We start from the raw sequence: 12,959 nt of genomic DNA on the forward strand, positions 1-12,959 counted from the left end.
AAGTCCAACCTGGGACCCAAAACCACCTTGTCACCAAGACCATGGCACTGTGTGCCACATCCAGTCTTTCTTTAAACACTTCCAGGGACGGTGGCTGACCCACTTCCCTGAGCATCCCATTGCAATGACCAATCACCCTTTCTGTGAAGAATATTTCCTGATGTCCAGCCTAAACATCCCCTGGTGCAGCTGAAGGCTGTGTCCTCTTGTCCTGTCACTGTTCCCTGGGAAAAGAGCCCGACCCCCAGCTGGCTGCACCCTGCTGTCAGGGAGGTGTAGAGAGTGATGAGGTCTCCCCTGAACCTCCTTTTCTCCAGGATCAACAACCCCAGCTCCCTCAGCCGCTCCTCACAGGACTTGTGTTCCTGACGCCTCTCCAGCCTTGTTTCCCTTCTCTGGACATGCTCCAGCCCTTCCATGTCCTTCCAAAATTGGGGGCCCAGAACTGGACAAAGAACTCGAGGTGCTGCCCCAGCCAGTGCCAAGCACAGTAGAAGAATCACTGCCCTGATCCTGCTGGCCACACCATTCCTGATCCATAGGAGTGCCAGGGGTTGGATGGGGGAAATTGTGGGGAGGGGGTGGGGACAAAGTCTTATTGATAGTCAGCCATGAAGGGTGTTGATTTTCATATCTATTCAAACTGCACTAGAAGGTGCTGAGAGTCAATATCAATTGGACATTGCTGATATCAATCTATAAACAGGAAATGGAAACAGGACAAAACAGTTTCTCTCTGCATTGTTTCGATTACAGTATATTCACTTTGAGTACACTTTTGAAATCTGTCTAATTCACCACAGAAATATTGAAAACTTCAATTATTCCCAGGGGTTTTTCTTGTTCAAGCATTTTGAACAAATGTTTACGAGCTTTTTCCACTGAATTCCTGAAGTGAAGAGCTCAAGAAAGAAAAGGCCTCTGGAGTAGGAAAATTCATCAGGAACCTCCAAGGGGCTAAGGATTCATCCCCATCAGAGCAGCAATGAGCAGAAATGGGCACAGCTTTGTGGCTGCCCCAGCTCTGGGATGGGCCCTGGGCCTGGAGCAGGAGCAGCTCTGGCGGGCACAAGTGGCACTGCCTGTTCCTGGGCACACAGCTGATGTCTGCCCTGAAAGGGGCACAGGTGTTAATACGTGTACATTTCATATTATACAGGGACATTTTTATTATCTGGGTCACTTCACTACTTTTAAGAAAGACCAATGTTTTCCCTCTAGGAACAGGAATTTCTTGGAAGTGTATTGATGGGAGAAGAAGAAATATTGATCTTTCCATCCTCTTGAGTCACCAATATTCTGTTTATTGCATCATCTCCCTCTTCCTTCAGGTGTTTCCAGCTCTCCTGTTTAAATGGCCATGTCTAAGGAAATCTGTTCACTAGACAAGCTCAATCTATGTCCTTCCTGTTGCTCCCAGATTTCCTCCTCTAGGTGCTCTCTCATCATTCAAGGCCCTCTCAACTGACTGGCTTCATGCTTTGAGCTTCACAGAGTTGTGCAGTCTTTCTGAAGTTCAAATAAATATCACATTATTCAACACCTTACTCACATTTATATCTATCACAGAATTACCTTTTATGTCTTTGTCTAAAACTGTTCCTGTGCAGAAATCCCTTGGGCATGGGGGACATGTCAGATGCTGCTGGGACATCACAGAGAGTTGAGGGAAGAGCTGTGATTGTTTTTAAACTGTTCAAATGTTAAACTTGTGTTTGTTGGCACGAAACCTCTCTGTGCCTCTGAGTGTCACCAGTCCCTGAGCCCAGAGGACACAAACCTGATGAGTTGTGGTTCCCACTGCAGGGGCACTTGGACCTTGGCTCTGCACAGGAGAGCTCTTCATCCACTTTCCCTCTTTTCCTCCCTCTGGGCATGGAGGCAGCTCCTGCCTTCAGCCTGTGACTCGTGTGTGCAAAGAGCAAATCTGGGCAGAATTGGGGCAGGGAGGGTTTGGGGGGACCTTGGGATCTGTGCTGGGCACAGAAGGTGTTTCCATTGCTCTGAGACTGTCTGCTGTGCAAAGTGGATTTAATATCCAGCAGAGGAATGACTTTTGCATTTGATGGAGCTGTGCCTTCCCTTGGCTTTGTTGGCTGGCAATAAATGAACATCCCTCTGTGTCTGGGGCAGCTCCTTCTCCAAGGAAAGCAGGTGGGAGTTGGAGCCATGGAGCTGAAACCCGCAGGTGCAGCCTGGGCTGGAGGGAGCTCAGATTTGCACAAGGCTGCTCTGAGTGCCAGGGCTTGGATGGGGGAAATGGTGGGGTGGGGGCAGGGACAGAGTCTGATGGATTGTCAGCCACAAAGGGTCTTGATTTTCATATCTATTCCAACTGCATGAGGAGGCACTCGGATTCAGTGTCAACTGGAGATTTCACACATCAATTTATTAGGAGTAAAAAAAACTAAACAGGACCTGAAGAAATCTTATCTCACTGTCCTTTTAAATATAGTGTAATCAACCACAAGAGATTTGAAAACTTAAATGATTCCCAGGGCTTGGCTTGTTAAGGTGTTCTGAATGTTAATGAGCCCTGGGGCACTGAATTCCTGCACTGAGGAGCTGAAGGCTGAAGAAGCCTCTGGAGCAGTAAAATTCAGCAGCAGCCTCCAAGTTGCTGAGGATGTCAGCAGCCCCCACTGAGGCCATCCCTGCCCAGAGACCCTGGGGGAATGGGCAGACAAGGAGAGCGTCCCTGGGGCTGGGGCAGCAGAACTCAGAGGCACCAGCGGCTCCAGCTGGGAAATGGAGTGTGGGATGGGGCTGTGAAAGCCCTGCCTGGGCTGTGCCAAGCAGGACACACAAGCCCTGACCCCCATCCCCTAAAAAACTCTCCCAATGGGACATTTAAAAGGAATTACAATTGGTTCTGTCCTCTGAGTTGGATGCACTGAAGAAATACCAACAAGAGATTCTCAGGAGCTCAAAACAATAAAACAGCCTTTCTGGCAACATAGAAGATAAGAGAAACTTTGGGAAAAGGTTTAATAGGTCATTAATCAACAAAAAGCATTTCTCAAAGCATTAATCCTCAGATGTACGGAGTTTTGGAGGTGGAATCCCAGTTTTGGCCATGACAGGATGAATGATTTTTTCCTATAGGAAAGAGAAGTGCAAGTCCAAGTGTTCTGGAAGAAGATGAGAGGTGGGCACCCTTAGGCCAAGCCAGCCAGACCTGTCTCTCCTGATACCTTTCGTCAGGGGCTATCCTTGGACACAGGGCATTTTGGAGGTGGAATCTCAATTTTGGCTGTGGGTTCCTGGATAGGAAGAATTATTTACATTAGGAAGAAAAGAACAGAGCCCCGGTGTTTCAGAGGCACATGAATGCCACCCCTCAGGAAGCCAAGGCCAGCCAGACTTGTCAGTCCTGGCAGCTTCTGTCTGGGAGCTATCCTTGGATATAGGGAATTCTGGAGGCAGATCCTCAGTTTTGGCCATGGGTGTGGTCGAGATGGATGGTTTTTTTCCCATAAGAAAGAAAAGCACACGGTCCCAGTGTTTCAAAGGCAGATGAGAGGTGACCCTTGGGTGGTCAAGGCAGCCAGACCTGTCTCTCCTGGCAGATTTCATCTGGAAACAATCCTTTTACATAAGGAAATTTGGAGAAGAAATCCCAGTTTTGGCCCTGGTTCCCTGGAGGAGAAGGACAGTTCTCTCCCATAGGAAGGAAAGCCCAGAGCCCCAGGGCTTCAGGGGCAGATGAGAAGCAGCCCTCAACATGCCAAGGTGGTCAGGTGGTCCCCAGGAGGCCCAGCCAGCCAGACCTGTTCCATGTTCCCTTGGTTCCATGGGACCACACAGTGTCACAATGGTCTCCTTGGTTCCATGAGGCCCTGGAGTGTCACAATGTTCCCCTTGCTTCTGCAGTGTCACAATGGCCCCGTGCTTCCATGAGGCCTTGCAGTGTCACAATGGCTTCGTGGTTCCACAAAGCCCTGATGTGTCACAATGGCCCCTGGGCTCCGTGTGCCCTCGCTGTGTCACAGCAGCTCCTCTGTGACACTGCGGCTGCACAAGGTCACCATGGACCCTTGGTTCCTTGGGGTCACCGAGTTCACAATGGTCTCCTTGATTCCATGAGGCAGCACAGTGTCACCCTGGCCCCTTGGTTCCATGAGGTTCTGTAGTGTCACCATGGTGTCCTTGGACCTGCATTGTCACAACTGACCCACGGTTCCATGAGGTTCTGCAGTGTCACTGTAGCAGTCAGAGGCCCTGCAAGGCCTCCCTGGCGGTCACTCACCTAAGATAAGAAATGCCTAAGTCACAGTGACTGGACCAAAGAAGCCCCTCTTCTGCATTCAGACCCTTCTTATCTCTCTGTAAGGCTATTGGTCGTATTCTTCTCAACTCTGGCAACTGGACAATTTCCAACACCCCAGTACCCCATATAAACACCCATTTCTGCCCAGTTTGGCAGAAGAGCTGTAACTGCAACCTTCAGAGGAGCTGGCAATGAAGGACATCGCTGTGGAACCACATACAGCCTTTTCCTCTCTCTATCCCTGTGTGTCTGCCAGAGGCACTTGTGAGCACAGAGCGAAATCACTGAGAGCTGAACTCACAGAGCTGAAATCACTCCAGAGGTGCTCGCTAAGTTGCCTGTGGCTGGGAGCTGAGCCGAGGGACCCAGACAGGCTGAGCCTGACAGCGCAGCGCTATCCGGACACCCACAGCAGCGGCAGCCCGGGGGTCAGATGGACCCCTGGGACCCCAGGCTGCATTAACCAGGAGTGACTGGGATCACAGAGGAACCATAAAGGAAATTACTGCAGTAATACTGGGACTATCTGGGAGTGACTGGAATCATACTGGGAGTGACTGGAATCATACTGGGTGACTTGGAGTGACTGGGACCTTACTGGGGGCAAATGGTTCCATAATGAGAGTGACTGGGTTCATACTGGGATCATACTGGGAAGGACTGGAACCATACTGGGAGTGCCTGGAACTATTATAGGGGTGAATGGGAACACCTGGGAACATGCTGGGAACATGCTGGGATCACACAGGGAGTGACCGGGATGATACTGGGATCACACTGAGTGTAACTGGAAGTGACAGGGACCATACTGGGGGTGACTGGGAGCCACAGGGCCCATGCTGGGAGTGGCCTGGGGGGAGCTGGGGGAACTGGCCCAGCTGGGGCTCAGGGTTGTTCTCCCCCAGGGCTGCCCCAGGTCCTGCTGCCACACCTGGCATCACAGAGCTGAGGGACAGGGCACAGCTGAGGGACAGGGGACAGGGACAGGGGACAGCTGAGGGACAGGGCATATCAGAGGGACAGGGCACAGCCAGGGAACACGGCCTGGCTGAGGGACAATGAGCCCCAGCACTTTGGGCTGTTGCCCTTGGGCTCCCAGCACAGGCCCAGGGGCAGAATCCCCTCCAGAAACTGCTGTTTGCTTTCAGCTCTGCTCTGGAACACTCCCCAGGAGTCCCTGCAGTGGCTGCAGCCCAGCCGGGTGCCCGGGGCCACCAAAGCTGCTCCGGCAGTGCCCTCCTGCCCCGGGCAGGGCACGGAACACCCAAGGAAAGGCTCGTGCTGGGCTCAGGGCAGGGACAGGGCACTCCCCTGGTGCTGCCACGGGCACAGCAGAGCCGGCCTGGGCAAAGGATTGGGATCAATGTCCCATGGAATCCCAGCAGGGAATACTTCTCATTGCACTGCTCTCATTGGATTGGTCATCAATTCCAATCATTTCCCCATGGAATTCCCATGGCAGTGGGTTAGGGGGAGATCCATCCATGAAATTCTCAGCTGACTGGGATGAGAGTGAGATCTGGCCATGGAAATTCCATGGCAATTCCTGCATTCCCAAGTCCCCCATTCCTGAATCCCCCATTCCCATAGGAATTGCCCTTCCCCTCCTACACCCACCTTTGTGCTCCAGAGCTCCCAACCATATCTGATGTATTTTGGGGGCCTTTCCACACAGGTGTGTCCCAGGCAATGCTTCATCTGCTCCACCATGATCCCTCTGGATTCCCAGCACCTCTGGGATATCCAGACAGCAGTGTTTGACACTGCAAAGCTCCCGGATCCCAGCAGGAAAGAGATGAAATCCCAGCCCTCGTAGCCGTACTGGTGGGATCCATGGACGCTCTGTTGGACAGGAGGTCACAGCTGGAAACCCCCTGCACTGTGTGGAGACCTGGGAACAAGGAGAGAACAGACCCATGGAGTTGTGTCCCAGCCCCAGGGAGCCCCTTGGAACTCCCTGGATTCCCATCCTAGCCCCACAGATCCCTCCCATCCCCAGAGATCCCATCCCAGCCCCTCAGAGTCCTCCATTCCCACAGATCCCAGCCCAGCCCCCGGCTCCCCCCACTGCCCCTGCTCTGGTTGTACCAGCCCCGTCTCCAGGTCACTGTCAGCCACGGGCCGGTTCCTGTCCTTGAGCAGGGTCTGGTTATCCCAGTATCCCAGCTCTGGCTATCCCAATATCCCAGCTCTGTCTATCCCAATATCCCAGCTCTGGCCATCCCAATATCCCAGCTCTGGCTATCCCAATGCCCCAGCTCTGGCTATCCCAATATCCCAGCTCTGGCTATCCCAATATCCCAGCTCTGGCCACCCCAGTGTCCCAGCTCTGGCTGTCCCAATATCCCAGCTCAGCTCCCGCCCCCATCCCCGGTGTCTGTGCCTCCATCCGGCCCCGCTCGCTGCCGCAGCGCTCGCAGAGGGTCCCGTCCACGCCCCCCACAATCAAGGACTGGGGGACCCCCGGGCCGGGCTCTGACAGCGCCACTTCCAGGAACTGCAGGGAGTGGAGAACTGGGGGGACATGGAGATTTGGGGGAGCTGAGGGGGCTGAGAGTTTGGGGATCCAGGGGGGTCCACAGGCCAAGGAAAAGGGGGACATAAAGAGATGGCAGAGCTGGGGAGGAGCTTCAGGGGTTGAGAGCCAAGGAAAGGGGGTGCAGGGACTGGGAGAGCTGGGATGGGGTGTCCAGGGAATCCTGTGCCCAGGAAAGGGGGTGCCAGGGCTCCTGAACATGAGGAAAGGAGGAGCTGGGAACTGGGAAAGGCAGGAATGGGGGCCCAGGGGTCCCAGGTCAGGGAAAAGGGTGGGACTGGGGGTTGGGAGAGGTGTGGGATGGGAACAGGTTGTGCTGGTGCCGGATAAGGGGGTGCAGGGGGGTCTCAGTGCCGGGCAAAGGGGTAAAAGGGTGTCTTGGTTCTCAGGAATGGGGGCGCAGGGGGGTCTCAGGGTCACGGAAATGGGGGGCAGGGATGGAGAGGTAGAAGGGAGTTCCAGGGGTCCTTGAGCCCAGGAAAGGGGAGTCCAGGGTTTCCCAAAAAGGGGTACTAGGGTGGGGACACCCGGGGTGTTTGGGAAGGGGGAGTTCAGAGGGTCTCTGGTTTTGCACAAAGGTGGGGCTGGGGGCTGGGAAAGGCAGGAATGGGGGTCCAAGGTGTTCCAAGGCGTTCCAGGATCAGGCACACGGGAAATCTAGAGGCTGGGAGCAGGGAAAAGGGGAGCAGAGGGCCCTGATGTCCGGAAATGGGGGATTCAGGGGGGTCCCTGTGCAGGATAAGGGGAGCAGGGGGGGTCCCGGTGCCGGCAATGGCGATTCAGGGTCCCGGTGCCGGGGTCCCACTCCCCCCTCGCCCGCCAGGAGCGCCCCCAGCCCCAGCGCTGGAGCCACCGCGCTGCTCCTCCTCACTCCCAGTATGATCCCAGTATGATCCCAGTAGGATCAGCCACCCAGGAGCTGCTCCCAGTATGATCCCAGTACAGCCCAGTCACTCCTGGCATCCCCCCACCCCTCTCTGCGTTCCGACCTGTCCCGGCTCCATTCCCGCCCCTCCCGCGGCTGCGGGGAGGAGGAGGAGGAGGGAGGAAGAGGCGGAGCGGCAGCGGGAGCAGCAGGAGGAGCGGGGAGGATGAACCGCGGGGCTCCGGCTCTGTCTGAACTCGCAGCACCCCGGGAGCGTCGCCCCCATCCCGCAGGTGCCCGGGCAGGGGGAGCTGGCCCCAAATATCCCGGGGCTCCCTGGGTTTGGGGTTTTTGGGGGGATGTTTGGAGCTGGCAGGGCTCCAAGGCCGAGCCGCAGCTGCCCTCGGGGGGACATCGGGGGTCCCCAGGAGGTGTTTTTGGGGGGTCCCGGTGCGGGTGGCGGCAGAGCCCCGGCGGGGCCGGGGGGATGCGGGTCCCCCCGCGGTGCGGTTTGGGTTTCCCGGCCGGGCCCTCCGAGCTCTGCCGGGGCCGCGTGGGGACCGCGCGGGAGCGGCGGGAGCGGCGGGGGGACCCCGGATTTGGGGAGCCCCGGGAGAGCCGCGGCTTCCCTGGGCGGGAGCGCAGAGAGAGGAGAGCCCCAGGAGCCCCAGCGGGGACCCCGAGAGGGGGGACCCCTGGCAGTGCCGGCACCCGGCAATGGGGGTGCTGGGGCTGGAGGGGCGGCATGGCCGGGAAAGGGGTTCGGGGGTACCGGGGCCGCCAGGGGCTGCTCCCAGCAGGTGCCCAGTTCCTACCCCTGTGTGCTTCCAGTTTCCTGGGCACTCCCAGGATGAGCCCAGTCAGTCCCAGTATCACCCTGGTCACTTCCCCTCACTCCCTGCAGGATCCCTGTTTCTCCCAGTATGAGCCCAGTCATTCTCAGTCATTCCCCATTATGACGCTATTTGCCCTCAGCAAGTCCCAGTTGCTCCCACTTTTCTCCGGTGTGTTCCCACTTCTCCCAGTTGCTCCTAGTATAGTCCCAGTCACTCCCAGTATGATCCCAATATGAGCCCAGTATGATCCCAGTCTGCCCCAGCAGGGCCCCAGTCACTCACACTTGCCCCCAGCATGGTCCCAGTTGCCCCCAGCACATTCCCAGTGGCTCCCAGTGTGGTCCCAGTCACCACCTGCATGTTCTTAGGTACTCCCAGTACATCCCAGTTGCCTGGAACATTCCCAGAGTCTTTGCCAGGCACTCCCAGTTACCTCAGCATGGTTCAGCTGCCCCCAGTTTTATCCCAGTCTCTGCCAGTACATCCCAGTTGTCACCTGCATGACTCCTGTCATTCCCAGTTGCTCCCAGTTGCTCTCAGGGTGTGTGCATTTGGCTCCCAGCATGGGCCTGGCAGCTCCCAGCAACCCCCAGTCAGGGTCCCTTGGCACCCACTGTAATCCCAGTATGATCCCAGTCACTCCCAGTATGATGCCAGTGCCCCCCAGTGTGATCCCAGCTGCTCCCTGTCAATGCCAACATGACCCCAGTTACCACCAGTATGATCCCTATGACTCCCAGTCTCTCCCAGTATATCCCAGTCACTCCCAGAATACTCCCAGTCCCTCCCACTTCCTCCCAGTTACTTTCAGCATGATTCCAGTTGTTCACAGCCACTCCCAGTCAATCCCAATATGATTCCAGTCACCCTCCATGGACCTGGCTCCTCCCAGTCTCACCCAGCATGGACCCGGCTGCTCCCACTGTGATCCCAGTATGATCCCAGTTGCTGCCAGAATAGTTGCAGTTGTTCCCAGTTCCTCCCAGTATGATCCCAGGTGTCCCTAGAATAGTCCCAGTCCCACTCAGCATGGTCCCACTCACTCTCAGCTGTCGCCAGCATGGTCCCAGCTGTTCCCAGTGTGGTTCCAGTCCCCCCAGTATGGTCACAGACACTCCCAGTATATTCCAGTTGGCCCAGTAAGGTTCTGGTGACCTCAAAATGATCGCAGTCTTTCCCAGTTACTCCCAGTTGCCTCCAGCATGATCCCAGTTTCTGGCAGTTGCCCAAAGTGTGGTCCCAGTCGCTCCCAGTATGAACCCAGTTTCCCCATTTGTGGTCTCAGTCCCCTCAGCACGGTTCCAGTACCTTCCAGTTGGTCCCAGTTGCTTCCAATGTGTCCAGATTTTCCTCCCAACATGGGCCCAGTAGCTCCCAGTGACCCCCAGCCAGGATCCATTCACACCTGCTGGAATCCCAGTGGCTCCCAGGATGATCCCAGCTGCACCCAGTCCCCCCCAGTATGGTTCCAGTCACTCCCAGTATGATTCCAGCCCTGCCCAGAATGACTCCCTGTCACTCCCAGGGTGGGCCCAGTTGCTCCCAGTCACCTCCAGCATGGTTCCAGTCACAGCCAGCACACTTCCAGTCATTCCCAGTATGATGCCAGCCAGTTCCAGTAGGATCCCAGTATGAATCCAGCACGAGCACAGCTGCTCCCATTATCATCCACTGTGGTTCCAGTTGTTCCCATTTACCCCCACTGTGGTTTCAGTCTCTCCCAGTGTATCCCAGTTGCTCCCACCATGTTCCCAGTCACTCCAGTTGTCCTCAATTGCTTCCAGCCTGATCCCAGTTGCTCCAAGTAAGATCCAGTAGGATCCCAGTTGCCCCCAGCATGCTTTCAGTTGCTTCCTGTTCTCCCCAGTGTGATCCCAGTTGCCCCCAGTTGTCCCTTGTATCAACCCCATCACTCCCCATATGATCCCAGTTGCTCCCAGCATGGTCCCAGTCATGCCCAGTTGTCCCCGGTGTAGACCCACTCACTTCCACTCGCTCTCTGTTCTCCCCAGCATGGTCCCCGTTGTTCCCAGTGTGTTCCCAGTCACCCCAGTAAGGTTACAGACATCCCCAGTAAATCCCAGTTGCCTTCAGCATCTCTGTGGTCATTCCCAGACACTCCCAGTGATCCCAGTAAGGTGCTTGTTATTCCAGTATGATCTCAGTCATGCCCAGTATGTCCCAGTTGTCTCCAGCCTGCATCCAGTCATTCCCAATTCCTCCAGTTTGCTTGCAGCATGATCCCAGTTGTTCTCAGTTGCTCCCAGTAGCCCAAAGTGGGATCCCAGTTGCTCCCTTTCATCACCAGTATGAGCCCAGTAACCTCCAGTATGATCCTTGTCACATGCCAGCACTCCCAGTATGGTCCCAGTATAATCCCAGTAACTTCCAATCACTTGCAGTATGGTCCCAGTTGCCTCCAGCTACATCAGCCCAGTCAATCCCAGTATGATGCCATTTGCTCCCAGAGTGCTCCAAGTTGCTCCCAGTCACCCCCAGTACAGGGATGCTGTGCATGGTGTGTTCCCAGTCACTCTCAGACACTCCCAGTATTAGTCCAGTCCCTCCCAGTATGATCCAGAGATGATGCCAGTGTGCTCCCAGTCAGTGCCAATATGAACCAGTTGTGCTCCACATGGTTCCAGTTGCCCCTTTCACCCTCACCGTCCCTCCCAGTCTCTCACAGTGTCCCCCAGTTCCTTCCAGCATATTCCCACTCACTCCCAGTTCCTTCCAGCGCGATCCCATTTGCTCACAACCGCTCCCAGTCAGCCTCAGTGTCGTGGCACTCACTGCCAGTATGATCCCAGTCACCTCCAGCATGATCCCAGTATAAGCCCAGTCGTTTCCAGTCATCCCCAGCAGGCACCCAGTGACTCCCAGTTCCTCCCAGTTGCTCCTAGCATGATCCCAGTTGCTCACAGCTGCTCCCAGTCACCCTCATCATGCTCCCAGTCACTCCCAGTATATCCCATTTGCCCCCAGCATGGTCTCAGTTGGCCCCCATAGGCTCCTACTCTGTGTCAGTATGATCCCAGTACGATCCCAGTCTCCCTCGGGGTGACTGCAGTCTGCCCTGGCATGGGCCCAGCTGCTCCCAGTATGATTCCAGTACAATCCCAGTACAAACCAGTCTTTCCCAGTGCTGCCACTCCTGGCATCCCCGAGCCCTCTCTGTGTTCCCCCCTCCTGATCTCCTGAGAGGAGCCCCAAGGGCCGGCAGTGCCCAGGCAGGGTCCCCAGGCAGCCCCAGTTTGGATGTGCAGCCCCCAGTTTCCCCAGTTTGCCTCTCCTTTGGCCCGGGCCGGGTTCCCCCCTGGAACAGCGGCTGGGAGCAGCCGAGAGCCCCGCGCTGCCCATCCCGACCTGTCCCGGCTCCATCCCCGCTCCTGCCGCGGGCTGCCGCAGGCTGCGGGAACGGGAACCGAGGGTGTCAGGGTGTCACTGCTCCTGGGGGAGGAGGAGGGAGGGAAGGGCAGGGATGAAGGAGGAGCGGGAGGTGGGCTTAGGGAGGAGGAGGAGGAGGGGGGATGGAAGAGGAGGGGCAGCAGGAAGAGGAAGAGGAGGTTGAAAGGCGGATGGAGCAGAGCAGAGAGAAGCGCGCGGTCAGCCCTGCCTGAATTCGCAGCCCCCACCTGTGGGATCATCGCCCCCCATCCCGCAGGTGAGCGGGGAGGGGGAGCTCGGGCCAGGTCTCCTGGGGGGTGCCTGGGTTGGGTTTTTTGGGGAGATGTTGGAGAAGAAAGAACTGCGAAGCGGAGCGGAAAAGGCCCCATGGGGGGACTCCTTGGAGCCCCGGCAGCCCAGAGCAGGGAAGAAGGGGAGAAGGGAGCCCGGGAGCCCAAACAGCCCCGGCACCCCTGAATGGGGAGAGCCAAGAGGGGGGAGCTTTTGGGATTGCTGGGACTCCCGGCAGCCTGGGGAGGGCGGGCAGTGAGGAGAAGGGGGACCCCCAATGTAAGCGTGACCCCAGCAGCTGGGACAGGGGGGAGCCCCGAACAGCAAAGGGGAGGCAGCAGGGACGGGGAACTCCTGGGAGGCTTTTTCAGGGCTGGATCTCGGTGTTTGGGAGGTTTTTATGGAGCCCAGGTGGCCAGGGACTTGTAGAGATGGACTGGGACAGAGGGAGCTTCCAACTCAACGTGCTCATCCCTTGTTTTCCCCAAACCAGGATTTCCCATTCCCAGCCCCTGGGAGGCTGCGAGGAAGAGGAAGAGCCTCTCTTTGTCCTTCCTTCCCCAGAGCAGGAGCTGAGGATGGAGAGCAGGGAGGACAAATCCCTGCGGCAGAACCTGGTGAAAGAGGCCGTTTTGAGCGGCTCCAGGGTGCAGGAACCCGACGGGGAGGAAAAGCCCCGGAGATCCCGCACGAGGAGGGGCTGCAAACGCAGATCGCGAGGATCTGAGGGGGAAAGACCCACCCTGGGCCGAGGAGGCGGCCGGAGATCAAGCC

The 12,959-nt window shown here is 56.7% G+C and overlaps 2 protein-coding genes across 2 annotated transcripts in view; one reads left to right on the plus strand and one right to left on the minus strand.

Annotated features, from left to right (window-relative positions):
* LOC140680256 (uncharacterized) overlaps nucleotides 1-12,959 on the minus strand; it is a 1,118,524-nt gene that overhangs the window by 758,972 nt on the left and 346,593 nt on the right. The gene's annotated exons all lie outside the window — the stretch shown is intronic.
* Nucleotides 1-12,959, plus strand: part of LOC140680875 (uncharacterized) — a 490,116-nt gene that overhangs the window by 182,506 nt on the left and 294,651 nt on the right. The gene's annotated exons all lie outside the window — the stretch shown is intronic.

The sequence above is a fragment of the Taeniopygia guttata genome, chromosome 30 (assembly GCF_048771995.1).
Source record: "Taeniopygia guttata chromosome 30, bTaeGut7.mat, whole genome shotgun sequence".
In the NCBI taxonomy this organism is placed as follows: Eukaryota; Metazoa; Chordata; class Aves; order Passeriformes; family Estrildidae; genus Taeniopygia; species Taeniopygia guttata.